Raw genomic sequence first — 27,490 nt, forward strand, 5'->3', positions numbered from 1 at the left:
AATCACTGGAAGCTCTCTCGCGTTCATTTGTCTGCTCGGGTATTTCTAATGTTTTCTTGCAGACCTCACACCTCCCACCTCCATCTGGAGAAGGCTTCTCAAAAATTCGAGTCGGGATTGAGAAGCCAACCACATCGTTACGTATATTTGGCCCCGCGGCCACTAATAGTAGTGTTTCTTTTGCTAGCTGTCTCTTTGACAGTAACTCTTGCAAAACAGAAAAGCCACAAATTCAAAGCACATAAACCATAAATGCAAACACGGCAGACACACGAATTAGGGAATTGAGACACAAGACTTCAGAATTGGAGTCTCCACATCTCTGGATTCTTCTTTAGCTTTGACAGAGAGACTTTAAAAAAAAAACAACAACAACAACAAAAAAAATAGATTCAGAAGCATATTATTTGCTGAGTGAAACCAACTGTCTTGGGTGCATTTTCCAACCAAGTGTAAAACTTGGATTCAAAGCTGTGGGGGAGGATCAGTTATGTTAGAAAAGAGTGAGACCCTTCTTACCTGGCTCATCGTGGTGTATGTACTATGGAAACACAGTCATCGCCAGGGGTACCACTGTGTCTGCATTTCAGCTTTCAGGGCTCAGAATGCTTGTGCGTCTGTGATTCATGTTCCAATTGCCACATACACAGGCCAGACTTGATCCCTGGATGTCATGTTTCAATTACAGAGGAAGTGTTAGTGGCTGGCATATGTGTGTGGAATTTATTACAGTCTCTCCTTGACCTCTGTCGTTTATTTTTAATAAAAAAAAAAAAAAAGGAAAATAGTAGCAGGACGGGCTGAATTAAAATGTGGTTTCCAGTTCAGGGAAAATTCACAGAGCTTGAAAATGTGTGAGCTGTCACGGCCCCCCACACACAGGCACGAGCCCTGAGAACCTGCCCGTGATAAAACGAGGACAGTGTCCTGTCCTTAACACAGCTGCTCTCGCTGAGCCCTCCAACCTCGGAAACAGGCATTTCTGCTACCAGCTCCCGTCTCAAGACACGGAAACGGAGTCTCAGAGAGTAAGTAGCTGACCCAAGGTCACAAGAGCTAGGAAGAGGTCAAGGGGTATCTGACTGTAGTCTCTTGACTGAAGACTAAACATTATGGAGCTCAAATGATAAACCACCCAAAGGGCAGTGCCAACAGACCCCCACTTCATTCCACACCAGCAGGGAGAGAGAGAACGAACTCCAGCTGGCGTGACCTCCCCCTGGAGCTGGGATGAGCCCTGCGTCCACCCCAGCTCTCCTCCCCTTCTCCCTCTATGTTCATCCTCCCCTTCTCCCTCTACTTTCATCCTCCCTTCTCCCTCTACTTTCATCCTCCCTTCTCCCTCTACTTTCATCCTCCCCTTCTCCCTCTACTTTCATCCTCCCCTTCTCCCTCTACTTTCATCCTCCCTTCTCCCTCTACTTTCATCCTCCCTTCCCCCTCTACTTTCATCCTCCTCTTCTCCCTCTACTTTCATCCTCCCCTTCTCTCTCTACTTTCATCCTCCCCGGCTGGAGACCCCGTCTATAGACAGAGTCCCCACAAGGGTGTCTCTAGCCCAGGGTGTCACCTGCCTAGTGGTTGCCCAGTGAGCACCTTCGCTGCCACCTCTCCTATGTAACACATGCCAACTGGAACTGCTCCTCTTCCTCCCCCAAGGCTACCCCACCAGAAGCCCTCTCCACCCAACATGACGGCAACTCTATCTTCCCAGTAGCCCTGGTCAAAAATATCAAGTCATCCTGGACTTCCCTCTCCCTCATAACGGTTTCTCTCACATCCATTTTACAAAAAGGCGGTTTACAAATGTATTTCTTATATGATTCTTTAAAAGGGCAAATTCTCTACTATTGTAACAACTATGTATGGTGCCAGGTGGTATTAGACGTATGGTGGTGGTGGGGAGGTCACTTTGTAACTTATTTGAATGTTTAACCATTATGCTGTACACCTGAAATAAATACAATATGGAATGTTGACTATAATTAGAAAGGAAAAATAAAAAGTCAAATTCCCATAGTAGAGTTAATAAGATTGCAGCTGCGTGGAAGTCATCATAAGTACCTTTACTGAAGTAATTAGGTGAGCTTCATCTAGCTTAACACTGTCTACCTGCAGACAATGTTCACCCACCACGTTATTTTTATGTACTATTTGATAAACACTATGCAACACATCTGTCTCCTAGACATTGATCTCATAGTGCTTTACAACTCATTTAATTAAATACCTCATGTGACCTCATAAGATCTCTGTGAAGTAGGTACTATTATTATCCCATTTATTCAGGTAAAGAGACTGAGGCACAGGGAGGTTAAATAATGCCCAAGATCCCATAATTCCAACCCAGACAGTCTGGCTCCCGAGTCTGTGCTCTTAACCACTCTGGCATGCTCCAGCCACGAGAAATACTTTCCCCCCACAAGAGAACACACAGACTTACAGTCTTATCTTCCTGTCTCATGGCCAGGACCCTCTCTGCCAAGCACCCGGCTGGGATTGGATGCACATTCTCTGTCTTCTTCACAGGAAAGGGGTAGCCAGATGACGGGTGATCAAAGCCCCTGGCCCTGTGAGCACTGTGCTGTGACCAGCCAAGTCTAAAATGTGACAGCAAGTGACTCTGATTGCTTGGAACTGCCTCCCCAGGGCCCACTTGGGGATCGGGGATGAACACCAACCAGCAGCCGAGCACACGAGGTCTGGGGCCCTGGAGTGTGACGGATGGCACAGCTGCAGAGTACAGCCCCCGAGTGCCACTTAGGCTGATGGTGAGTGACTGAGATACGCTGAGTTTACTCAAACAGATCCCCTCTCCAACTCACCACCTTTCTAGGTGACACTTTATAACACAAATATCAAGGAGGAAGAGACAGGGCAAGGGAGAGAAGGAAGTGTGCTTCCACAGTCCTGCTGATGGTGTGAACTGACAGCAAACACAAGGACAGTTTTCCCTCCACCAGGACCTCTGTGGGGGGTGGCCCGAGCCAACAGAGAGCCCGCTAGGTCTTCAGAGCCCTTTTCTTCGGCAGGCGACACAGGGGTGCCAGGGGCACAGCTGCCAGAGCTGAGAGATTGGAAGAGGGGGTCAAGGCCCAGGTCTACTGCAAACTTTGGCAAATTACTTAAGTCCAGCTGGTTGTCTCCTTTGTAAAGTGAGAGGTTACTCTTCCTGACCTTACAGAGTTGAGGTAGAAATCAAGGGAGGTAATGTAGTCATTAGACTAGCAGAGGGCCTGGAACATGGTAAAAGTGGATGGACAACAGCTGTTAACAGTGACTGTGATCGTTTCAGTAATAAAAATTTTCACACCCTTCAACTGTTCAGAGTTGAAAGTCAAGAGAAATGTAGGGACAAGGAATGATGTAGAAAAAATTAATACTTTATGTTTGGCAAGAGCAGAAAATACACAAGTAAAACTGGACTGTTGCCGGCTGTGGGTTGACACAATGGACAACACTTAAACAATGCATCATTCAATAAGCTCACCATGTATGGACCACCCCAGCTTTATCCACTTAACCATGACATTCCAATTGTTCTCTTTCAAAAGCTTAAGTCAGGCAAATATATTCAGTTTCTAAAGCAGAGAAATAAAATGTTTTCATGCCACTTTTTTTTTTTAATTTTTAAGTAATTAGCTAACTTGAAAAGGAAGGCAACCAATGGAGTGATTCTATCAAGCTGGTAAGGTCTAGAGTCTCCCTTCCAAGTTCAGGCAGATTGAAAGCCACCGATAGCCCTGCTTCATTAGTTGGCATTTGGCATGAAAATTGCTGACAATGCCATTTCATTTAGACGGTGTGTTTGTACAGACCCACAGCACTAAAATGGTACCTTCTTTCAAGGGGAGCCAGAGTTAAGCCTGAAAGGGAAAGGTATAATTATCTCACCCGCAAATTAAAAGTAACGCGGACCTTTTGGAGTTAGAGTGGAGGGCCTCCATGGGGTATAATGTAGAGGGAGAAAATCCAAACTAGAATTCAGGGGCCCCAATTCTCAGCACCACCTCCCCTTTGTGGAGCAACTTAAGCTGGACCCCACCCAGTGTCGGAGAGGTGGGACCAGTGAGCCCAGAAGAGCCGGGGGACTCCTGCACAACTCGAAACAAATCACTTGTCCTTCCCAGGTCATTTTACAAGTAGAAAGAGACCTACTACTGCCTGCCAGATTGACAGAGTTTATGATGGGATTAGATTTTATTTATAAAGAGCTCTGACATCCTTAGCTCCAAAGTGTGTTCCTATTAATAAAAGGAACATGTGAAGAAGGTCGACTTAGAGTCCAGTGTTACTCATCTGCTCATGAATCACCCAGTGGTTTCACTGGTCAGGATGAATGCCAGCAGGCAGAATATTCCAATTAGATGGTCAGATGACCGTTGAGATAGGAAGACTTTAAGAAGCTCAGACTTCTCTTCTCCCCTCCTACGTGATCCCCTCACTCCAGATGTCTCGTCACAGACCTGGAACAAGTCTGTGCTGACCATCAGAGACACAGTAAATGTACGTTCATTCCCTAAAACCCTTTGCTCCACCTAAATCTTACTTTGACCTCCAATCCAGTGTGACTGCACCTCCATGAACCTTCCCAGCCTAGCACAACCTACAAAAGAATCCCTGTCTCTGAATTCACAGCATAGTGGTGTACCCTTTGATTATTTGCCTACTGTTGGCCACACTGTTATTTACCTGTTCCTAATTTTGCATAAATATTGTACACCCTTTCTCTCTCAGATTCAAGGCTGTATCAGAAGACTACGCAGAATACTTCTCTGAATTCCTCACCACATCCTCCTCAGAGCCTTGTACACAGAGGGTGCTCAAGGCTCTTTGCATGACGCCACCTTCCAAAGATTTTACTGGGCCATTAACAACCTGTAAAGTATCTTCACACTCTTCATGGTGACTACATATCACAAAGAACAATGACCACCTCTTGCCTGTTAGTGAGGCCACCTGAGAGCACAAGTCCAGGTTACTGTAGAGTCAGGTGGAGTTACAGAGGTATACACAGTGAACAAAACATTCAAGGGACTTTGAGTTTTCAATCCCGCCCTTCTGTTATCTGTCTACAATTCTGGCCAACTGTTTCTAAGTGGTCACATTTCAGAAAGGCAGTAATTGCACTAGAAACCTTCCTCCTGAAATTGTAAGAGATGGAAAAAAAAATTAACATCTATTCAATATAAACATACAGAGAGGATACTACTTATCTGGTGATTTGATATGTATATTTCTTACACATCAATTTCCTGGATAAATGCTACCCAATAGAAATTGTAACACTTTCTAATGAACATGTTCAGCATTTTAAGTCCCTCCTGGATAGTGTCAGTTCTTTCCCTCACTGGCTCTCACTGTGGTTTTGGGTTTTTTCTGCTGCACCTGTTGAAACTTTAGACCCAGTTTCTTGGAGATCTGAGAGTGAGGAAACCATAGTAGTTCACTGCAGAACCGACCAAGAGAAGATACCACAAAAGCCAAACCTTCAGGAGGTGGGGAAACATCATGTAAAATTACCTGAGAAAAACAGGCAGATCTGGTCAATGGAGTTGGCCCCAGGCCTCCTGGACAGCGGTTATGGTTCCAGGTTTTCTCACCCACCTCTGGCGATACACACCAACATATTTTCTCCTTAACGTCCATTCTTGGAATGCTCTCTCATTACAGAAGTGGTGAGTCACAGTTAGGAGAATTGTTGCAGCTTGCTCCACCCATTGGTACAAACCAAGCCAGGGATGATTTTGGTTTCTCACACAGGGGGGTTGATTACAATTTGCATGATCACGTGGTGCAGATGTTTATTCATGAAGGTGACCTCAAGTGAAGTGAGAAATTTCTTGGTCTGGCTTTCTTAAAATGCAGCCAAATGTCCACCCAGTGGGCTAACCCGGCTCCAGAAATTAAAACAAGGATGACAAGGAGTGCGACGGGTCAGGGTTGGAATACACTGACAGCCTTGAGTGAGAGGTTGGGAGCCAGGTAAAAGGGGGTGTGCTCACTGACTGCAGCGGGGGTCAGGGCAGGATGACACAGGTGGGGATAAAAGCAGCACCTGTCCTCTTCTTGGACTCAAAGTCGGTGACATCCGACTTTTTTCATTTCCTCGCTATGAGAATTGCATTTGCGATTTAATGTGCACCTGGAGACCCCACTCTTACGGACTCCACTGCTCTGGCGGAGTCAGCCCTCAACAAAGGTGCCACATGGAGAATGCTGGGACCTTCCAGACTGTTTCCCTTCCACTAGCCCCTTCTTTTCAGGTCTTTCCCTCCACCGTGTCTCAATTTATCCTTTTAGTTCTGTGGTCCTCAAAGTGTGGCCTTGGGATCAGCAGTATCAGCACTGCCTGAGCACTTCCCAGAAATGCTCACTCCCAGGCCCACTCCGGACCTGCTGACTCAGGAACTCTGAGGGTGAGGCCCTGACATCCTGGTGATTCTGAAGTGTACTGAAGTTTAAGAGCTGCCGCTTTACATGATAGTATAAAATAATGACTCTAAGATGAGAGAACATGTGCATTTTAGGAGAGGACTCATAAACAAGACAAGTCACTCAAGTGCCAACTGAATCGTGTTCTAGCAGTGGAACCTCATCACATGACAGGCAGTGAGAGCGATCTGAGGCTGCTGTATTGGTTCAGGCCCTCATCATCTTTTGCTGTTAGTCCCATCCATTTCAATCTTCACACATTGCCACTAGAGATGTATGCTCGGCCTTAAAATCGGATGTCAAACTCTAACTTAAAACCCTTCAGTGGCTTCTCCCTGCACATAGGATGCAGTCTCAACACCCTGGCTCTGACCCAGGCCTTTCATCATCTGCCTCTGGGCCACTTCCCAGGGCTATATTTCCTTCTGCACTTTCCCTCCGACTTGGCCACACCTCACTGTCTGCGGGAGGTTTAGACTTTCCCATGCCACTGACATCAGGTTCAGGCATGTGGCTGCCTTTGGCCAATAGCATAAGAGCTGAAGTGACATCTGCTTCTTCCCAACAGACATGAAGTGCCATATTTGTTCTGTCATGTTTTCCTTTTTCCTTTTCTCATAAGTGAAATCAGTATTGACCCAGAAAGAAGCTGTTTTTTAAGCCTCAGGGGGTCCCAGAATGAAAACAGATCAGAAGCAGAACCACAACTGACCTACACTCGACATGCAGCAAAAGTGAGAAATGAACCTTGACTGTTGTAGGCCCCTGAAATCTGGAGGTTGTTATTCAGCCTAAACTGACTATTAAGAGTATTTTCAATATCCTACATTCTCTGTCTGGAATGTCTTCTCTCCTTGCTCTACCCTTCCTTCTGTCTTCACAAGAGATTGGTTCATCATAATACATTCAGTGAAGGTGTTATCCCCTCAATCAACTCTTTTTTTCTTTCCCAGGTATAAATGATCACTCCTACCTTTGAGACCTCCTCTGGATGCTACAGACCTGTAACTATGTCCCTGAAACTATGCTAGGGGTTTTCCATTCATTAGAACAACTTCTACCAAAAACAAAACAAACAAACAAACAAACAAAATGAGTCCTCATTTTACAGAATGGGAGACTTTGGCTAAGAAAAGCAAACCTGTCCAGGTTTCCCAGACATCAGCCAAAGAGACAGAGTTCTCAGCAGGTGCAGAACTGACTCCGGACTAAGCAGTCTTTCCCCTGCCCCCCATCCCTCCCTCGCTCCTCCAGCAGCAGGCTTTCAGATCCTCCCACTCTTGTAGAGAGAGTAAAAGTCTCCTTATCAACTGAAAGAGCTGTTGAATTAATTTGACACTTGAAAGATCTGCATCTGGAAGTGGGCTTCTTACCCCCTGAGAAGATAATCACGTTCTCTGAGTGGATGTATTTATTCTTAAGATTTCTGGGAAAGGCCCCGGAGATCTTTGGAGAACTGGGGCATTTTGTCTGTGCCTCTCCCAGATCCCAAGCTGTGGGCCTCGCATGGTGTGATAAGACAAGAAGATTCCCACTTACATCACCCTAGGAACCTTTGGGAAGGAAGGTCCTCTGGGTTTGCCACACAGTGGGAAGTTAGGTAGAACAGGTTTCATAATTCCAAAAGAGTCTGCTACATGTTGATATGTCAGGTTTTAAAAAGAAAAATGAATGGTGCCAAATGTGTACTTGACTCCCCAGATTAAACAAGAAAAGGAAAGTGACACAGTGGCCAAGAACTGAACCAGACCACCCAGGTCAGATATGTGAAAAACTACCTGCAGTGGCAAAGTGGCAACTGCAATTTAGATTTCCAGAAGCTGCTGGAATTTTGTCGTGTGGTTAGGCTTTGTTCTCTCTCTGTCTCTCCTTACTTGTTTGTTTAAGGGAAGAGTAGAAAGTATAAGAACCTTCAAATCCACCCGCTCCCCAAATCCATCATACTAATGAAAGACGAGCATTCAGCAAAGTACCACGACATTCTCTTCACACAACATTCATACCAGTTTTTTCAAGGGTTACAAGGGTTTACTAAGACACTAGTTGGAATCTATTTAACTCTCACCATTCCAATGGAGCTGTATCAAGGGATACATTACCTTTCAATGATACCATCAGTAACATTAATAGCATGTTTCCCCTTCAAGTGTAGGAAGCTATTCAGAGCTCCAGACGGTCGCTGGGCCAGTTTAGACACCTCTGATTTACTCTTTAAAAGACCATCCACTCCGTATAGGAAATAATAAGAGCCAGCAATAATTGAGTACTTAAGCGCAGTGCCCAGTGTTTTTCAGGAATTGCCTCATTTAATCCTCAAAACAAATGCCATCAGGTGGGTGCAATCATTATTGCCACTTTACAGATTAGGAGAGTGAGCATGAAGGACCTGCCTAGGAGAAGGAAAAAGAGGCAGGCAGGGGCCAGTAGCTGCCCAAAACCACAGTTAATGATTCACTCAGCCCGCAGGCAGCTTCTTTCAATAAGGGCACACACACACACACACACACACACACACACACACACACACACTACTCACTCATAAACACACTCTCATCTTCAACTCTTCATCACACACACTCACACACACACTGTACTCACTCACTCATAAACACTCTCATCTTCAACTCCTCCTCCCAGCCAGAGGCGGGTGTCCGGGTAATTGCTTGGCAACGCGCGGAGGAAACTCCATCCAAACCCGGGGTCCGCCGGGTCCAGGAGGCCTCTGGGCGCTGTCCAGCGGGCAGCGCGCCTGAGAGTCCTGGCTGGGGTCCTGCCTATGGACACCCCGAAGGTGGGGAGGAACGCCAAAGCCAGGATTTCGGGGTGGGGGGGCTGGCAAGCACCGTCCCCAGGGACACTTGTTGTCGCCTCCAGACTCAGGACAACGAAAACGTCCCAGGGACCCAGATACTGGGGAAGACGCGTTGGCCAATAGTGTCTGAGTAGGAATGCAGGGGTCGCAGGTGTCTTTCTCCCACACCCCCGTCCTCCTCTGACCAACTCACCTTCCTTCCTCCCACTCCTGGACGCCCGCAGCATGTGGAAATGTCGCGCCTCCCTGGGACTCCGGCCCGAAGCAGGCACCGGGTGCGAGGGGCTCGGGCAGTGCCCGCGGCGCTAGGACCTCGCGGCCGGCCCGCCCCCTGCCCGCTCCACCTGCGGGGCTCCTCTCTCGCCCGCACGCCCGCTCGCCCGCCCTCTGCGGGGCGCGGGAGCGGTTACGGTGACGCCGCCCGCAGGGTCCCGAGTATGGGTCGGAAGGTCGCCGCGGCAGAGCCGGCTAGGCTGGCCCGGGGATCCCCTCCCGGCCGCACTGCTCTCGCCGAGCTCGCTCCGGATCGCAGCGCCGTTGCTGGCTCGCGATTCCTGGCGCCGCTCCCGCCCTTTCTGATTGGCCGCAGCGCGCGCCCAAGCCGCGCCCTGATTGGGCGGCCGAGAGCCGGGGCGGTGGGATGCGCCCCACGCCGCCTGGACCCACTCCCCGCGCCCTGGCGCCGAAGCCTCGCATCCCGGCTGCACCCCGGATCCGGGATTCGGACGCTGAACCCGTATCCTGCCCCACTGCGCAGCGTGGGGACACAGGGGTGTGGGAGAGCGGCAAGCGTCGCTGCGAGTATTCTGGGGGTGGCGGGAATCGCCCCTTTCCTATGCTGGACGGTGGCTATCACTGCTTCTCAGGCCTCACTCTTATGTGGGTTTTGACTACCTTTTCATTTTGATAATTTGTCTATTAAAAGGGCGTAGGAAGCACAGCAGCTTGTAAACAGTGGGTGCCAAATTGGGGTTGTGGACTGAGGTGGAACTTTTACACACGATCTTTATGTGGTCCAACCGGCTTTTCCAAGGTCCTAATCACGGTAACAAAATTTTTTAAGAATAAGAAAGATGATGAAATCTTCATTACCAGGAACTTATACATGTCTGTGGAGATGAGGTTGAACAAATAATAATAATAACAACAACAACCCTAACCTTTCCATGGCACATGTTATTTGCTGGGCACTTTTCCAAGTGCTTTACATATATTAATTCAGAAATACAGGAAACAGCTGTCATAAGGATGTCCATATGTCTGGTGAAACGTGTGGACAAGCGACATCAGTTCTGAGTATGGAGAGATATTCATCTGGAAGACACACTCAGTCACTCCTTACTGGGATAGAGGTTCAAATTAGAGTGGAGAGGCATTATTGCAAATTAAAATTACACCTTCCATTTCTTTTCCTATAGTCTTTAGTCCTCCAGACATTTTTTCCCACCTGCACTGAACCTTTCTAAAGAAGAAAAGCAACTATAAATCAGAGTGTCACCAGAACTGTTCCACTACTCATAAAAGGATGCCCCTTTTGAGTATAAAGGGGTAGAAATAAATATTATATTTAACTTTAGTTGTATTTGAAAGCAAGTATGTAATCATTTTCCTGTAGGTACTCCCTCCTTGTTCTATTCTCCCATGTCAGCGATTTTCAACCTTTTTCATCTCAATACACATAAACTAATTACTAAATCCTGTGGCACACCAAAAAATATATTTTTTGCTGATCTGAAAAAAAAAAGTGTAATTTTTATTCATTTACACCAGATGGCTATTGTATTGTCTGTTGTCATTATTTTATATGACAATCTAAGAGAACAAAGGTCAGTGTCCCTGACTAAATAGTCCGGTGTTGCATGTTTTAAAAATTCTTGAGGCACACTGTGTGCTACAGCATACTAATTGAAAATCATTGTCCTATATTGATAGAACCCTTTAGTGAAAAATTTAGCTTGGTAGAGAAGTAAAGACCACAGTGAAAATCAGCTTGACTCACTGAACAGACTGATCATTACCCTTGAGCAGAGATTTTCAACTGGTGACCGCAAGAATTTCAGCCAGAGAACTAGGTTGACTTGAGATTATTCCTTTTTTTTTTTTTTTATCCTCACCCGCATACATTTTTTTTGTTTTTTGTTCAGATAGAGTGGGAGGGAGAGAGAGGAAGAGAGAGAGAGAGAAACATCGATGTGAAAGGGACACATCAAGTGGCTGCCACCCACAGAACCCAACCAGGGCCGGGGACAAACTGCAACCGAGTTACATGCCCTTAGCGGGAACCGAACCCAGGTCTCTCCAGACCACAGGCCAATGCTCCAACCGCTGAGCCAAACCGGCCAGGGCGACTCGAGATTATTTCTTCAATGGATCGACCCTGGTCACACCACACTAAACTCAGCCCTCTGGAAGGATGAGAAATGAAGGAAGAATCTGGATCCCATGGCATTCACTCTGGAATCATCCCGTGGCCAGGAACTGTGAACATATCCATCTGTCCCTTGTCTCATCCAGCAAGGCTTTGCTTCTCATACCACATTTCCCTTCTGGCTACTCCTACTCAACACTCATCTGATGTCAAGTCTCCCTTCCTCCATGAGGCCTTTACTAACTCTCCCAGGCATGGGTAGTGATCCCCTTACCCGTGTAATATCCTCATCACAGCACCAAGCAACAGTATTCTAATGACTGGTTTACATGGCTGTTCCTCCAACTAATTCTCCCCCATGCCTGGCCTAGTAACTGAAACCTAGTAGGTACTCAGTTAAACTTGAACTGATGGACTAAAATACCTAACAGGCTAATAGGATGCATTAACCAGACTGGGGCCAAACTCCTATGCTGGTTAACAGGGTATCCTCCAGTTCCAGGCTGGATGGACATTTGGTGTGGGTCAAAGTGATCAACCATCCAATCCAACAGTGAATAGGCAGTTTCTGTACGTCAGGCTCTGCCAAGTAAAGAGAAAAACAACCTCTGGTTAAAAGATGTGTTACGCTACCTTGATAAGCTCTCTCTAAAATGTACACAAGATGAAATGGTGCAGCTGATTTAGAAAAAAATTGGGCAGTTTCTCAAACAATTAAACATAGAGATAACCATACGACCCAATAATTCCTCTCCCTGGTGAAAACGTTGCCCTCACAAATGTTCATAGCAGCATTATTCAGTATAGCTGAAAACTTCAAAAACCCGAAGGTCCATCCACTGATGAATGGATAAATAAAATGTGGTATAGTCATGCAGTGGAATATTTTTCAGCCATAAAAAGGAATGAATACCAATACTCACTGCAATATGGATGGACCTTGGAAACACTGTGCTAAGTGAAAGAAGCCAGACTCAAAAGGCCACATATAGTATAATTCCATTTAGATGAAATATCCAGAATAGCTAAGTACAGAAAGACAGAAAACAGATTAGTGGTCGCCAGGGGACGGGTGAAGGGAAAACGGGCAGTGACTGGTTTAATGTATATGGGATTTCCTTTTGGGGCAATGAAAACATTCTGGAGTTAGATTGTGGTTATGGTTACACAACTTTGTAAATCGTTAAAAAAACAACAACAACCACTGCCCTGGCCGGTTTGGCTCAGCGGTTCGAGCGTTGGCCTGCAGTCCAGAGAGACCAGAGTTCAGTTCCCGCTAAGGGCACAGACCTCGGTTGCAGTTTGTCCCCGGCCCTGGTTGGTCGTGCGGGTGGCAGCCACTCAATGTGTCTCTCTCACGTCAATGTTTCTCTCTCTCTCTCTCTCTCTCTCTCTCCCTCCCACTCTACCTGAACAAAAAATGGGAAAATGTCTTTGGGTGAGGATGAAAAAAAACCAAACAAATAAAAAACAAAACAAAACACTGAATTGTTTTAAAAAAAATACACACAGCCTGCATGCTGAGAGTGTGGAAACCATCACTGAAGGATACATTAGTTAAATCCTAAAGAGTAGTCGCTAAAGGTATGAAAGTGTGGAGGAACAGAAAAACCTATAAAAAACAGAAGTTGCCTTGTCCCCACTCATGCTCCCACCTTCAGCAACCCAGAGGGAACTTACCCCTAGATGTGCATTGTCCCACTGAAGAGTCGGTGGTGATGGAAATGTTCTTTATCTGAACCATTCAATATGGAAGCCACTGGGCACATGTAGCTATTACACACTAGGAATGTGTTTAGTGCAACCAAAGAACTGAATTTTAACTTGTATTTAAATTTAAAAAGTCACTGGTGGCTAGTGGCCACTCTACCTGCAGTGTAGCTTTAGCTGGTTCAGAGGACTAGAGCCATTTGAACTGGCAGCTTGAAAAACTACTGGAGGGCACGGGAATGGCACAGTCTATGTCTTTCTGCCCCACAGGCCCAGTTCAAACCTAAACCCACGAGAAATCCTTCAACAAGATCTCACTGTTCCTACCCTTCTCCTTTCTATGAACTTCATTCAATGACACAGTGTTTAATTTTGTTTTTATGGCAAGGTGCTCCCATTCCACACATATTTATGGACCAAGCTCTTTGTGGAATTCTGGAAGGAAAAAGGATTGCAGACAATCTCAGCCAAATTCTAAAGGGTTGACCTTGACGAGGCTGACATGAAGAACAATATAAACTGACCTTGCTCTGGCCAGTTTGGCTCAGCAGTTAGAGTGCCGGCCTGCGGACCAGGGAGACCCAGGTTCGGTTCCCACTAAGGGCACGTACCTCGGTTGCAGTCTGTCCCTGCCCCAGTTGGGGTCGTGTGAGTGGCAGCCACTCAATGTGTCTCTCTCACATTGACGTCTTTCTCTCTTTCTTTCCCCCTCTCTCCCTCCTGTTCTCTCTAAAGATAAATGCAAATAATGTCCTCGGGTGAAGATAAAAAAAAAATGTATTTAAAGAAGAGTAAAGAAATTGACCTGACTCCTTTCCTTCTCCCCTCCAACAGCCCCGTCTCACACATCATATACGCTTTCATGTGGGAAATCTTGCTGTTAAGATGCTGAAGTGATGCTGAAGAATCTTTATTTAGATTTCCTGTTTCCAACCCAAGCCTCTTAATGTCCTTAGCTCCTTCAGCTCACCTTCCAGTTCCTGTTGATCTTTCTGTCCCACGACCTTTCATTGAACTTGAAATTGGTAGAATGTAAAGTCTTTCTAAGTGTTCTCCTGCAATGTGGTGTCCCCAGAGCAAGATTCATTTGTTGTAAAATGACTATTTTGTGCCAGAACATTTTGTGATGAAAAGAAAGACAGGGTCACTGAGCTGCTCAGAGCCTGGAGAGGAGGCCAACAAATTTTTCTACCCAGTGTGGCTTAGATGTGTAGAAGGTTCGAGGAATGCACAGAGCAAGGAGCCGCTGAGTGTGCCTGGGCGCCCCGGCGCCCCCATGGGTGGTCACAGCTCTCAACCCCAGGGCTTCCCAGCCCTTTGCTCCACAGTGCCAACAGGCTCTGCTAGTTGACGCCCTTCCTCTCTTTCCACTGACCAATTCAGTGACATCATGCTCTCCCAGGTCAGCCATCAGCTGTGAGGATGACAGATGGACGTTCCTGTGATGAGACCACGCTTCTCGTCCCTCCTGCCTCCCCATTGGTGGCGGAGTGTGGCAGGCAGGGGTGCAGCCAGCATCGAAAGAGGTCACATTCCAGGAACACAGTGATGAGAACCCAGAGAAGACCTAGTTGGAAGACGTGTTATTTTACCTTGATCAGGTTGCTGTGAGATTCGAATGGGATCAGGCACCTGAGGATCCTCTGTCATCTACACAGTTGCGCACAGAAATTAGTTATTTTCATTAGTCCCATTTGACAGACAAGAAAACTAAGGAAGAGGAAAACGAAACGACATCCCAAATAAAGAGGTCTCATTGGAGCGTTGTTAGGAGGGAGAACTCTGATTTCAGAGGGCCTGGGGCTGACCCCCAGTTCTGCCAGCTCCCAGCTGTGTGATCCGGGGTCGATGTCTGAGCCCCAGTTCCATATTTATAATGCGGGGATAATAACACACCTATGTCAGAGCTTTTGGTGAGCATGAATGAGGAGATGTCTATGAAGAACTTGACACTGTGCTTGGCACATAGCAGGTACTGGAAAACTAATATTTCCTATTATTATTATTATTTTACTACACAGATATTTGTAGCACAGCTTCAGGTCTCCTGGGTCTCAGCTCCTCGTGCCCTAGAAATAAGTGATAAGAAAACATTTTCAAAGTGAGATCTCCAGAGATCGCAGGGATGTGTTTGAGTTTCTGGCATTTGAGAAACGACATAGTGGGTGGATAAGATCCCAGACTTGGGAGCCAGGAAGTCTGGGTTTGAATCCTGGGCCAGTCACTTGATTATTGTAAGACCCTTGACAAGGTACTTAGCCTCTCTGTGCCTCAATGTCTTTCTCTCTAAAATAGGTTCATGTGAGGCGCCAGTGAGTTCGTGTACATCAAGTGTGTAGGACAGTGCCTGGCACATAGTGTTAGGTATTAAGTACTACTGATGTTATTATTAAAATGTTAAAATGTTAAAATTAAAATATTAAAATGTTAAAATTAAAAATAAAATTTGTCCTTAAAAATCTCATTTGGGCCCAGCCGGTGTGGCTCAGTGGTTGAGCATTGACCCATGTACCAAGAGGTCACCAGTTCGATTCCTGGTCAGGACACATGCCCAGGTTGTGGGGCCAGTCCCCAGTGGGGGCATGCAGGAGGTAGCCAGTCTCTCTCCTCGATGTCTCTCTCTCTCTCTCCCTCTACCTTCCTTTCTATCATCAATAAAGGGAAAAAAAGAATCCAATTGGCTTTTATTTCAAGGGGCCTGCCTTTTAGAGATTGGATGAAAGATAAAAGGGCACAGAGACATACACATCTTTGTGTTTTTACTAGTGATGTTTCCCTTGCCTGAAATCCTTTATTTTTGACCAATAAAACCACCATGTGTTCCCTGCCGTGGGCCTGGGTTCCTTCTCCCCTGCTCTGTCCCTCCAACAGGACTCGTCTCCTTTCGCTCTTCTGTGTATTTCCTGGCGTCCTCAACAAACGTGTCTTCCAAGGAAAGGTGACAGAGTGAGGGGACAGTTTTACTTACACTCTGGTGGTTTGCAGACAAATACAGAACCGGAGGGCTTGGGGTGGGGGGTGCGATCCCCGCCCTCTCAGAGGGGGAAGAGACCCCTAGGGCCTCTCAACACTCGGAGGGAAAAAACACCAAGATTAACGACCCAGTCTTTAACTAGAAAGGGCTGCAGCCCCAAGGCCATGCCGCTGGGTGGGGAGAGGCCATGGGAGTGAGCCAGATGGGCTGTGGACCCAGACAGCCTCTGTCTGAATCCCAGTGCCGTCATTCAACAGCTGTTTGGCCCTCTAACTGGACAACTGAGCCTATTTTATCACCTACAAAGGGAGGGTAAAACCAACCTCAAGGGATGTTTAATGATTAAATGAGATAATAGTACAACGCCTGGCCCTGAGCAAATGCTCAATTTATGTTTAAGTGAATGAAAAGGGGCTTCAAAGACAGAAACAGGACCACTGTGGGTGGGAGCTGGGCTCTGGTCGAAAGAAAACACAGCGTTGCTTACAGTTGTTGTCCACTGCCTGTGGGTCCAGTCCCATTCCCCAACCCCCCAGGGCCCTTCACACCGCTTCCCTCAATCTGAGGTTAATCAGCAGCCCTGCCGCCCGGGCGGGCGGGGATTGGAGCCCTTCCCCAGACCCTCTCTCCAGCTGGCACAGGAACGCCACAAAGGCAGCTTCCAGGGCGATCCCAACCTACTCCCTTATTGTTTTCCTAATGATGCAGCAATCACATGATTCCAACAGGAAAAACAACTCTGGAATCGGAGACCATCTGGACTGAGCCAGGACTTTCTGGTCCCCGTGTCTGAGTCCCCGGAGAGAAGAGACATTCAGTGCTGGCGGGCTGGGGGACGAGCTGGACAGAAGCATGGCCCACACAGGCCGGCCAGCCGGGCAGGTTGTGTTTCAGGATTGAAGGCAGTAGGATTCTAACAAGCCAGGAGCTCATCTAGTGAGTGCTGAGGACCAGGCACTTCATGAGCGCCATCAAGCTTACTCATCACAACTCAAGAGGAGTGTGTGTTACCTTTATTATATCCCAGTGAGAATAGTGAGGCTCAGAGAGGTGAAGGGGTCTCTCCAGAGCACACAGCATTCAGGGGCTTTGCTAGCATTGCGCCCCTTTTGCAAGCCCCAGAGCCCGTGTGGTTAGCTCCTAGCCCCTGATACAGCAGCGCTTCCAAACCCTGGGATCTTGTGGAAATGTAGATTCGGACTCACTAGGTCTGGGGCAGGGCCAGAGAATCTGCATTTCTAACAAGCTTCCAGGGAATGCTGCAGCTCCAGGGACTTTAGCTGCAAGGGTGAGACGGTTGGTCTTGACCTTGCCTGCTCACTGGAATCCCCTGAAAGCTTTCAAAATGCTGACACCTAAGCCCCATCTAGAGATTGCAATTCTGTAGATGTGGTGTGCGAACCCCACCCTGTCCCTGGCACCAGACTCCTAAAGCTCCCTGGTGACTGAGTGTGCCCGGGGAGGGGGGGGGGGGCTGCGGCCACCCTTCTGAAAGGAGGCAATGTCTGCAGGCTCCCGAGGACACGGAGTCACCCAACACTCCCCTTTCCCAACCACAGAGGCAGCGATGGCTGGGCTTTGAGGTCGCCCTGGAAGGGGCCAGAGCCGCCACCTGTTTCCTGGAAATAGTTCGCAGCTGTGCTGGGTGAGCTCACCGCTCTGGCTCTGCAGAGGCCAAGCTGCGATCTGCAAGCCCTCTTCCCAGGTCATTTAGTCAAGTGGGCTTCCCACACCCTCGTGTGTCGGGCAGCGGAGGGAAAGCCAGGCACACAGGGCCAGGGCAGAGCGGGCTGCTGCTCCTGGGAAGGATCTGGCCCCATCCGAGGGAACGCCATGGGCTTGGGGCGCAGCTGACAGCCTTGTTCCTAGCCTCCCTCTCAGCACTAGGGACTGATGGAATCACAAGTTCTCCTCCTCCCTATAAATCAGCAGTTCTCAACCTGTGGGTTGCGACCCCTTTGTAGCAAAATTACAGGTATGAAGTAGCAATGAAAATAATTTTATGGTTGGGGGTCACCACAACATGAGGGACTGTATTAAAGGGTCACAGCATTAGGAAGGTTGAGAACCACTGCTTTAGAGGATGTATAAACAAACAAACATCTCCCTGGCCAGGGTGGCTCATGTGATTGGGTGACGTCCTATGACCAAAGGGTTGCTGGTTTGATTCTGGTCAGGGCACATGCCCAGGTTTCCAACTCCATCCCCGGTAGGGCCGTGCAGGAGGCAGACAACTGGTGTTTCACTCTCACATTGATGTTTCTCTCTCTCTCCCTCTCTCTTCCTCTCTCTCTCTAAAAATCAATAAATTATTCTTTAGGCCTCTCTTTTGCTACACTTCCCAGAGGCAACCAGAGGTAGTAGTTGGGCTCATATCCTTACACATATTTTTCTACACATAAATATGTATATTTATATACACACATGTAATACTGCTTTATAAACAAACATCATGTAATATTATTCTGAACACTATCTTTTTTTTTTTTTAATTCTCATCTGAGGATATGTTTCCATTGATTTTTAGATAGAGTGGAAGGGAGAGAAAGAAAAACATTGATGTGAGAGAGAGACACATCAATTGGTTGCCTCCTGTATGATACCCACCAGGGCTGGGGATCAAACCTACAACCCAGGTAGGTGCCCTTGACTGGGAATTGAACCCAAAACCCTTCTGTCTGTGGACCAACACCTTAACTGCTAAGCCAAACTGGCCAGAGCTGAACACTATCTTGAGTATCTTTTCCACGTACTAGTTACACAATCATACATTATTTTAGTGTCTCAAACTTGGCTGGAAATCAGAATCTCTTGGGGGTACTTTTTTTAAAACAATATGTTTTTATTGATTTGAGAGAGGGAGAGAGAGACAGAAACATCAATGAGAGAGAAACATCCATCAGCTGTCTCCTGCATGCCCCCCACTGGAAAGTGAGCCCAAAACCCGGGCCTGTGTCCTGACCGGGAATCGAACTGGCGACCTCTTGGTGCCTGGGATGTTGCTCAACCAACTAAGGCACACTGGCCTGGCTTGAGAGCACTTTTTAAACAACTCACCCCAGATCTGCTGAATCAGATTTCTCAGAGAGGGGCCTGGGACGTTTTAATAAATGTATACTTTTAAACTTGTCTCAGATGGCTTTAACATTTCTTTTATTTAAAAAAAATTGAGACATAATTGACATATAACATTGTATTCCTCTTATGTGTTCAGCAGCTCTGGGGGTTCTTATGGAAAACGTCTTGCCTTTTTAATAGTTGCTCTTGTCTGATATAAGGAGACGTCACTGTTTGTTAGCCAGTCCCCAACTGTTGAACATCTAGGTTATCTCCAGCTTCTTTCTTCATGCCATAAACAATACTACAGACATACATGTGTCCTGGGCAGGTACCCACGTGGGTGCTTCCAGAGGACAGTGTCCAAGGAGTGGGAGAGCGAAGCCCCAGGCCGACCTGGAACTTCTTTGCCCTCTCAGAGTGTTTGCATTTGAATCCTGGACCCTCGTGGCTGGGCAGAAACCGAACCTCTGCATAGTCAGGACCAGTACTGCCCAGGGGAAATCAAATGTGAGTCACAGACATCGTTTCAAATGTTCAGTAGCCACATTCATTTTAAGACTACATTTAATTTAACTTGATATATCAAACACATCATCAAATAAAAATTATGGGTGAAATATTTACGTCTTTGAAAATCGGTGTGAATTTCATACTTCATAGCAGACCTCCCCTCGGACTGGCCACACTGCAGATACTGCAGAGTCACGTGGGCCAATGGAACAAGCCTTGTGGAACAGCTGCAATGCCCTTGTCCCTGGGGAAGCACTGGACCCCCGTGATGGTGAACTGCTCACAGCACAGCTCAGCAGAGGGAGGGGAGAGACTCTTTGCAGAGCATGGGACTGAATGATCATTTCAGTGAAGACATTTTCTCTTCAGAACAAATCCAGGAGGAAGGCAGAAGGACAGGTTATTCCGATGCCTGTTACTTCATCTTGACAGAGATCAGTTGCCAAGGTCACACAGCCAACAAACACAGAGGCAGAACTGGACTCCTGGCTTCAGATTCTAGGGCCGGTGCTTTTCTTTTATCCCACAGATCTCTCCAGGCCAGTTATTCAAAGTCCATCCTTATAGTAGTGGTTCAGGGAGACCTGTCAACAGAGTTAAGTGAATTATTAGAAGACACATCGTCACTCTAAATTGCGTGCGGTTCTGTAGACATGTGGTTAAAAAAACGAGTTTGCTGGTGTCCCCTTGTGGACATTGAGGTTATTGCAAGCCACTGGTAAATGCATTTGGGGGCCTTCCCAGTTCATTAACTGAGTACTACATAAAAATATGACGATTATTACATAGAGGTCCTTAAACGTTTTTAAAAATTTGATTCCTCATACTGGGGAAAGTTGCAAGTCCCTGCAGTGGAGGCTGCAGGCAGGCAGCGGGAGGGGCTCACGAAGGCTTGCCCTCCAGGGCCATGACAGCACTGTCCCCCAGCTCCGCCAGGGTGCAGCAGTCCTTGACCTCCTCGTAGCAGTTTGCTCATAATTCATGCTTGATCCCCATCAGCTTCTTCTTCATGGCATCCTTGCAGCTGGCAGAAACCATTTTGCTCTTCAGGGGCACAGACTCAGGGACCCAAAAGATAAACCCCAGGTCCTCTTTTTTGCTCTCCTTGGTCTCACAGGTTGCGTCATACAGTGGGTGGCGGCCGCCGGTCCCGCAGCATCTTGAAGAAGGTGGTGTAGAGGTCGCCTACGCCCTGGCCCACATCACCTACCAGGACCTCCTTGCCCTCCTCCAGAATGATGTTCTCCTGGTCCTCACTCAGGCGGGAGAGCACCACCTTCTTGCCTCCTGGAGCACTTGATGGTCCAGCAGAGAGAGCCACACCAGAGGCCATTTCCAAAAGTTTCCAAAAGCGAGGAGACAGCAGGAAGAGCCTGGAAAGATGAGAGCGCCATCTGGCTGCCCACGATGCAACGTTCAGTACCTGAGAATGGATATTTCAATTATACCCCAATAAAGCTGGAATTTTAAAAACCTCCAATTAAAAAAGAATTATTGTGGGTCCTTGTCTAGTTCAGGGCTGGTTAACACACAGCAGCGTTTCATTCCCTGAAGAACCGGGGCTCACGCATAGCTCTGTCCCTTTCAGAACCCTTTTCTGGGCTCACTTGGAGCCCAGGAGGCCGCTTTGCCACTATGCCAGCTGCTTCCTTTCTGGGGCTGGCAGACCTCCCTGCAACCAGACCATGGCCATGCCCACCCAGGGCTCACCGGCTCCCTGGGTCTGCCTTGAAAGACGGTTTCTATTCTTGCTCATCAGTAGCAGAGCCAGACTGGACAGTTGGCCAGATGGGTGGGTCCTGCAAAGGACCAGAAAGTCAGAAGATGTCACCAAGATGCTAAAGCCGCCCTTGAAATACAACCAGATGAAGAAAAGGGCATTTACAAGAATTCCTGTCCGGGAGAGTATGTCCTGTGACTGAAAGGGATGCTTCAGGTGTGTCTGGGGGAGGGACAGGTCCCTTCAGCACCCACCAGCCCTGCCCAGGACCCCTGGCTGACTCCAGCGCCTTCCAGGGATGCTGTCCTGTTAGGGGTCGAGCATTTGCTTCAGGACAAGAACTGAACTGCTCTCGGGACAGTGGAGAGAGGGTGCTGCCCCACTGTGGCCCTACTCACCCTGCACCCTGTACTCAAAATGAATTTGAACAAATATTTAAAGAATATTAATTTAGCCCGGCTGGTGTGGCTCAGTGGTTGAGCATCAACCCATGTGCCAAGAGGTTGCTGGTTCGATTCTCAGTCAGGACATATGCCCAGGTTGTGGGCCAAATCTATAGTAGGGGGCATGCAAGAGGAGGCCAATCCATGTTCTCTCTAAATGATGTTTCTGTTTCTCTCTCCCTCTCTCTCTCCCTTCCTCTCTTTCTAAAATCAATATAGTAAAAAAAAATTATTTTTTTAAAATATTAACTTGGCTCTAGCTGGTTTGGCTTAGCGGTTAGAACATTGGTCCATGGACTGGAAGGTCATGGGTTCGATCCTGGTCAAGGGCACGTACCTGGGTTGCAGGTTTCATCCCTGGCCCTGATTGGGTAGTGGGGGAGGTGATGACCAGTTGATGTGTCTCTCTAACATCGATGTTTCTCTCTCTCTCTCTCTCTCTCTCTCACCCTCCCTCCCTCCATCCCTCCACTCTATCTAAAAATCAATGGGAAAATATCCTTAGGTGAGGATTAACCAAAAACAAAAGAATATTAATTTGAAATCTCTCAATTATTAGCCTACTCAGGGCACCCAGATGCCTTGGTTCAGTCCTAACCAGTTTTCATATTTTCCAAGTTATCCTTCCATTGTTTGTTGGAAACATACATTTAGAAAGAAAAACCTGTTTTCTAGCCGGCAGTCAAGTCTCAGGAACCATAAAGGAAAAGACTGATTAAATCTGGCTAACGTACCAGAAAGGTATGCACAACCCAAACCGTGAGCGCAGTCAGGAAACAAACCCTGGCGCTCATTCCACAGCAAGGGGCGGCTTTCCTGAACACATGGAAGTTCACAGAAATCGCTGAGGACCAGCAATCGAATGGGAGGGGTGAGCAAACGGCCTGGACGGCAGCTCACAGAGATGAACTGCGCAGGGAAGAGGATCGGCCTCACTCCCCAAGTGCCAAGGCCCGCTGCTGCGAGACCGTCCCCGGGAAAGCGGCGTCACTCTGCCCAGCAGACGTGCGGCCGCCCTGAGCTACCTGCAGCTGGAGACATCCCTGCGCACACCATTTCTCTCTGCTGCTCAGCCTCTCGTGGACTGGGAATGAGCGAGAGTGGCAGGTGGGCCAGGAGATCGGGGAAGGCACTTCTGGATGGACACGGGAGGGCACTTTGTTTCTCGTCTCTGCTCTCAACAAGCGGCGGACTGACCGGCTTGCCAGCTCGCTGTCAGCAGCCTGCCCTTGGCTACCTCGGTGCCTTAGACAAGCCGCAGGATTGGGGCCAGGAGGCAGCGCTGACGACGCCAGGGGCCCGGGAGATGAACACGATGAGCTTGGAGGGAGGAAGATAATGCCCGTGGGTTGAACAGTTGTCACTGTTCCTCAAGGGCCTCAGTTTGAGAACCTAAGCTGTGTTTAGGAGGATCCAGCCTTGTCTCAGGACCTTCATGGGAAAGACCCACCACAAGTTAGCTGGCAGAGCACAGAGAGATGTACCAAGGGCAATGGGCTAGCGATGGATAAAGGGACAGATTTAAGTACAGGCTGGGGTCTGGGCCCCCGTCTATGTCCCTGTGTCCCAGCTTCCTGCAGGGGTTGCGGGGTCAGGAAGGAACTGAGGAAGCTGCCTCTTCAACATCTCTGACCCACGTGGCAGCGCACGGTGACTCCACTTTGGAGCCGATGAATGGAAAGGGCTGAGGGACACATTCCCTTTGGGGTACCTCAGAGCACCTGGGGCAGGGGCCCCCCTCACACAAGAGAAATATCACCCCGAGAGGACCGGGGGCATATTCTAGTTGGCAGGAGAGTCTAAGACCATGTCTGAGCCCGCCTGGGGACTCTGAGGACTAACTGGATGGAATCTGAGCTGCATCCACAGTTCTCACAAGGAGGGTAGAGCTGGAGCCAAAGAAATAGCATTTTGTTCCAGCCAGTGTGATCCTATTTCTGCCTCTAGTGGGACACTGTCTGATGAAACTCAGGACTGTTCAGATGGGAGAGAGGTACAGAAGAAGGACCAGGTTGTCAGAGTCCCGAGTGCACGCTCGGACAGGGCTGTAGCTTGGAATGGGAGCCACGAAGGGTTCTTGAGCAGAGGATGTGCGTGTTGCTGCAAACTGTTTAAGGAAGGTTCCTCTGGTATCCAGGGACGATCAAAGGGGAGGGGAGCACAGTTGCTATGGAGACAGCAACTGATATGATTGGAAGATTTTAACCAATGTGGTAACAGAAGGAATGATGGGGATGGAGAGGCTGAGACAGAACACAGGGGAAGCGTCTGTTTTCGGATACGGGGATTCCCTCCCCTGCCTCTCCTGTTCCTGGCTGACTCCCGCTTGTCCTCTATACTCCAGTCCTCTTTCAGGAAATCTCTCCTAACGACAGGACCTGGGGGTCCACCTGTGAGCCCTGCCCTGGCCACGCCTCCATCACGCCTCTTACCCGCTGGTCTGTCACCTCTCCAGACTGTGAGTCTCTCAAGGGCAGGGAGCCTGAGTTTTCATTACTATATTGTGGGCCCACCCACGTGTTATTTGTACTTGCAGGGCTAGAAAAGAGGAAGGAGTCTAAAATGCCTTTCTTTGGGAAAAAAACCTTACCTAGGTTCTGGTTGTTTTTTTAGTTTTTTTCTCTTGTTTTTATTGCATCTTAATTTTCCTAATGTCATCATAAAAATTGAGAGTAGCACTGATATCCATGCAGCTTAGGTGGTGATTCTTAACTTTTACACTTTTTTAGACAGAGTGGAAGGGAAGGAGGGAGAGAGAGACACACATCAATTGGTTGCCTCCTGCATGATGCTGACCGGGGCCAGGGATTGAACCTGTAACCCAGGTACGTGCCCTTGACCAGGAATCAAAACCGAGACCCTTTCATCCACTGGCTGACGCTGTAACCACTGAGCAAACCGGCCGGGGTGTGACTCCTTCCTCCTTCCTAGCCCTGCAAGTGACCTGGGCCCGAGGCCAAGGCGACTGGATTCCATTCTTACCTAGGCCTCTTGGCTGAGGCCACTAAATAACTCCTTTTCTTTTTTTTAAATCATCAATGGACCTTCATCAATATTTTTCCAATAATAGGTTAATTACCCCTAGAAGTAAAGGAGTTTTACCTAAGATTAGAGTTGCCCCACGTGTTGGGAGGCATTTGTAGTTTCCAGTACCAGTAATTGCAGGCATTTGCAGGTATTTATTTGCGAGCCCGGTGAATAATACTAATTCTGACTTCCGGGATCGCTGTCACACTCACTATTGTGCCAGTCCTCAGAGGGAGGGGGGAAGAAGGAGGATGAGGCTTCCATCTTTAAAATTAGCTGAGCAAGAATGGTGGCTGCTGATATGAGGGGAGACTATGCCCCTTGCAGCCCGCCAGCCAGAATAAAGCGCTCCTTTACAATTTGGCTGTGCGTCTCTGGTTATCTCGCTGATACATTGTAACACAAGTACAAATAACACACGGTTGGCCCCCCAATATGGTAATGAAAAAGCAAGCTCTCTGCCCTTAAGAGACTCACAGTCTGGAGAGGTGACAGACCAGGGCATGCTCTCAACCCAGGGTGTGATTCTCAACTTTCAAAGATTATCACCCCCCTAAGGAGACTTTCAAATGGTTTTTCTCCTTCTAATCCTCCTGTTCCTCTCTGCTCCCCACAAATGAAAATTTAATGCCACACGTATTGTGTATCTATTTGCACTGGGATCCTTTGGAGGGTGACAAACCATTGTACTATCTAAGGCTTTTTCACATGCTTCCCTCCAACAAAGAACCAATGTTCTGCCCCGTGGGGGCCATGTTACCCCCACTGAGACTGCACGGTGGATGGTGTCTGTGCTCATTTTCTAGGTCTATTGTATCAAGTACCACAACCTTGGCGGTGTGAGCAACGGGAATTTATTCTCCCGCAGTTCCCAGACCAGAAGTCCGCCGCCACACTGCCAGGGGTGCCGCACGCCCTCCGGAGGCTCAGCTCCTGGCGGCTCCGGCCGGCTGGCTTGTGGCTGCCTCACTCAGGTCTCTGCCTACGCCGGACTCGTCCCCTCTTCTGTCTGTCAAATCTCCCTCTGCCTTTACGGACACCTGTCGTTAGATGGAGGGCCTACTCCAGCACTTCAGAATATCTCATCTCTAGGGACTTCACTTTTCCCAGCAAGGGACATGCTTTGTTAGGAGCCACTACGATGACTCAAATATTTTGGGTGGCAGAGGACATATCACTTGTGTGAGATACACAGGGAAGAAAGCCTTGTGCACTTTTCAAAGCTCGCACGGCTGGTCCAGTGTCCCTACCAAGTTCTGCCCTGCTTCCAGCGGTTACGAGGACTTGGCTGTGGGAAGCCTGAGCCCACGCCCCGAGGGTTCGCCTTCCCTCCGGTGTAGCCCTTCGGCGCCCTCTAGTGGACCATCTGATGGTAACACACAGTCCTAATTATCAGAGGAAACAATCCTCGGGTTTCAAATGATTAGCTATGTGGGATATAAGATAGAAAGAAATTCAACAACAACAACAAAAGCAACTCGGGGCATCTCTATTACAGCCCAGTACAATTACCTGTCCACCCTCAAGAGAAGCGATGCTGGTCAGAGTAAAGGGGACCGGCGCCTGCATGCGGATGTCCATTCTCTGTGCTGCCTTCCCCTTTACAGGAACAGAAGCAATCCAGGGAGGCCACCTGGGGGAAGGAGGTAGAATAACCATAGTCATGCCTCTCCCTGTCACAAAATCCCAAGAAAGCAAGAGATATTGAAAACGTCCTAGTTGTCAGTTTTTAATAGTAGTATTACTAGGTAAGATTTTTGAAAAAAACCTAAGGAAATTCCCTAACTATATTCCTGGACAGTTTTTCATCATTATGTTCCCATGACAACACCAATCTACTGGATGAAGAAAGCTATGTATGAAAAGGCCCATTTCCCAGAAAACTGCATCCATGCTGAGAGAGCAGCCCGTCCAGATCCATGGCCACCCAGTGAACCCCGCCCCATCAGGGTCTTTCCTGGCACAGGGTACCACACACAATAAGCCTCCAGGCAGTTCTGAGTGGAACTGCCACTCAGGAGTTGTCATGGTTTTTTCCAGTGGTGGTTCATGGACTAATGTTTCCTGCTCTTCAAATTGCAAGGGGCTTCGTCACTTCAATGGGCCCCTCTTTCTGGGTTGCAGCTGCCCCTCTGTGGGGTGGGAGTTGTCACTCCTGGGCCCTCCAAAGGCCATGAAAGCAACTGCCAGCAGCACTCACTGCCCCCCCCAAAGCTGTTTTCCCACAGGGATTTCTCCTGCCTGTGTGGGAACTGGGAGGGGAGGGCTGAGATGGGGAAATCTCCCAATAATAGACTCTTCCAGTACATCTGCATTTGAGCAGGGTTTCTCAAGAGCTGACTATGGGTCTTAACCATCTTTTATACACTTCTAAGTCCATTCACGAATTCAAACATTAATTGAATGGCTTTGTGTCTGGCATCGTGCCAAG

At 48.1% G+C, this 27,490-nt stretch overlaps 1 protein-coding gene and 1 pseudogene across 4 annotated transcripts in view; both read right to left on the reverse strand.

Annotated features, from left to right (window-relative positions):
- The window catches only part of STON2 (stonin 2), a 140,569-nt gene extending 131,029 nt beyond the window's left edge, over positions 1 to 9,540 (reverse strand). For 2 of the 4 annotated variants that reach the window (XM_036268385.1, XM_036268363.1), the window contains exon 1: positions 5,524 to 5,721. The gene's annotated coding sequence lies outside the window, so the exon portion shown is untranslated. Of the gene's footprint in view, positions 1 to 519; positions 665 to 5,523; positions 5,722 to 9,440 lie in introns of those variants that run through there. The other 2 variants (XM_036268369.1, XM_036268374.1) reach the window with 2 other exon arrangements.
- Positions 9,541 to 20,751: 11,211 nt separating this feature from the next.
- Positions 20,752 to 21,202, reverse strand: LOC118623579 (annotated as a pseudogene).
- Between the last annotated feature and the right edge of the window lie 6,288 nt (positions 21,203 to 27,490).

This window comes from Molossus molossus, unplaced genomic scaffold (assembly GCF_014108415.1).
Source record: "Molossus molossus isolate mMolMol1 unplaced genomic scaffold, mMolMol1.p scaffold_m16_p_1, whole genome shotgun sequence".
In the NCBI taxonomy this organism is placed as follows: Eukaryota; Metazoa; Chordata; class Mammalia; order Chiroptera; family Molossidae; genus Molossus; species Molossus molossus.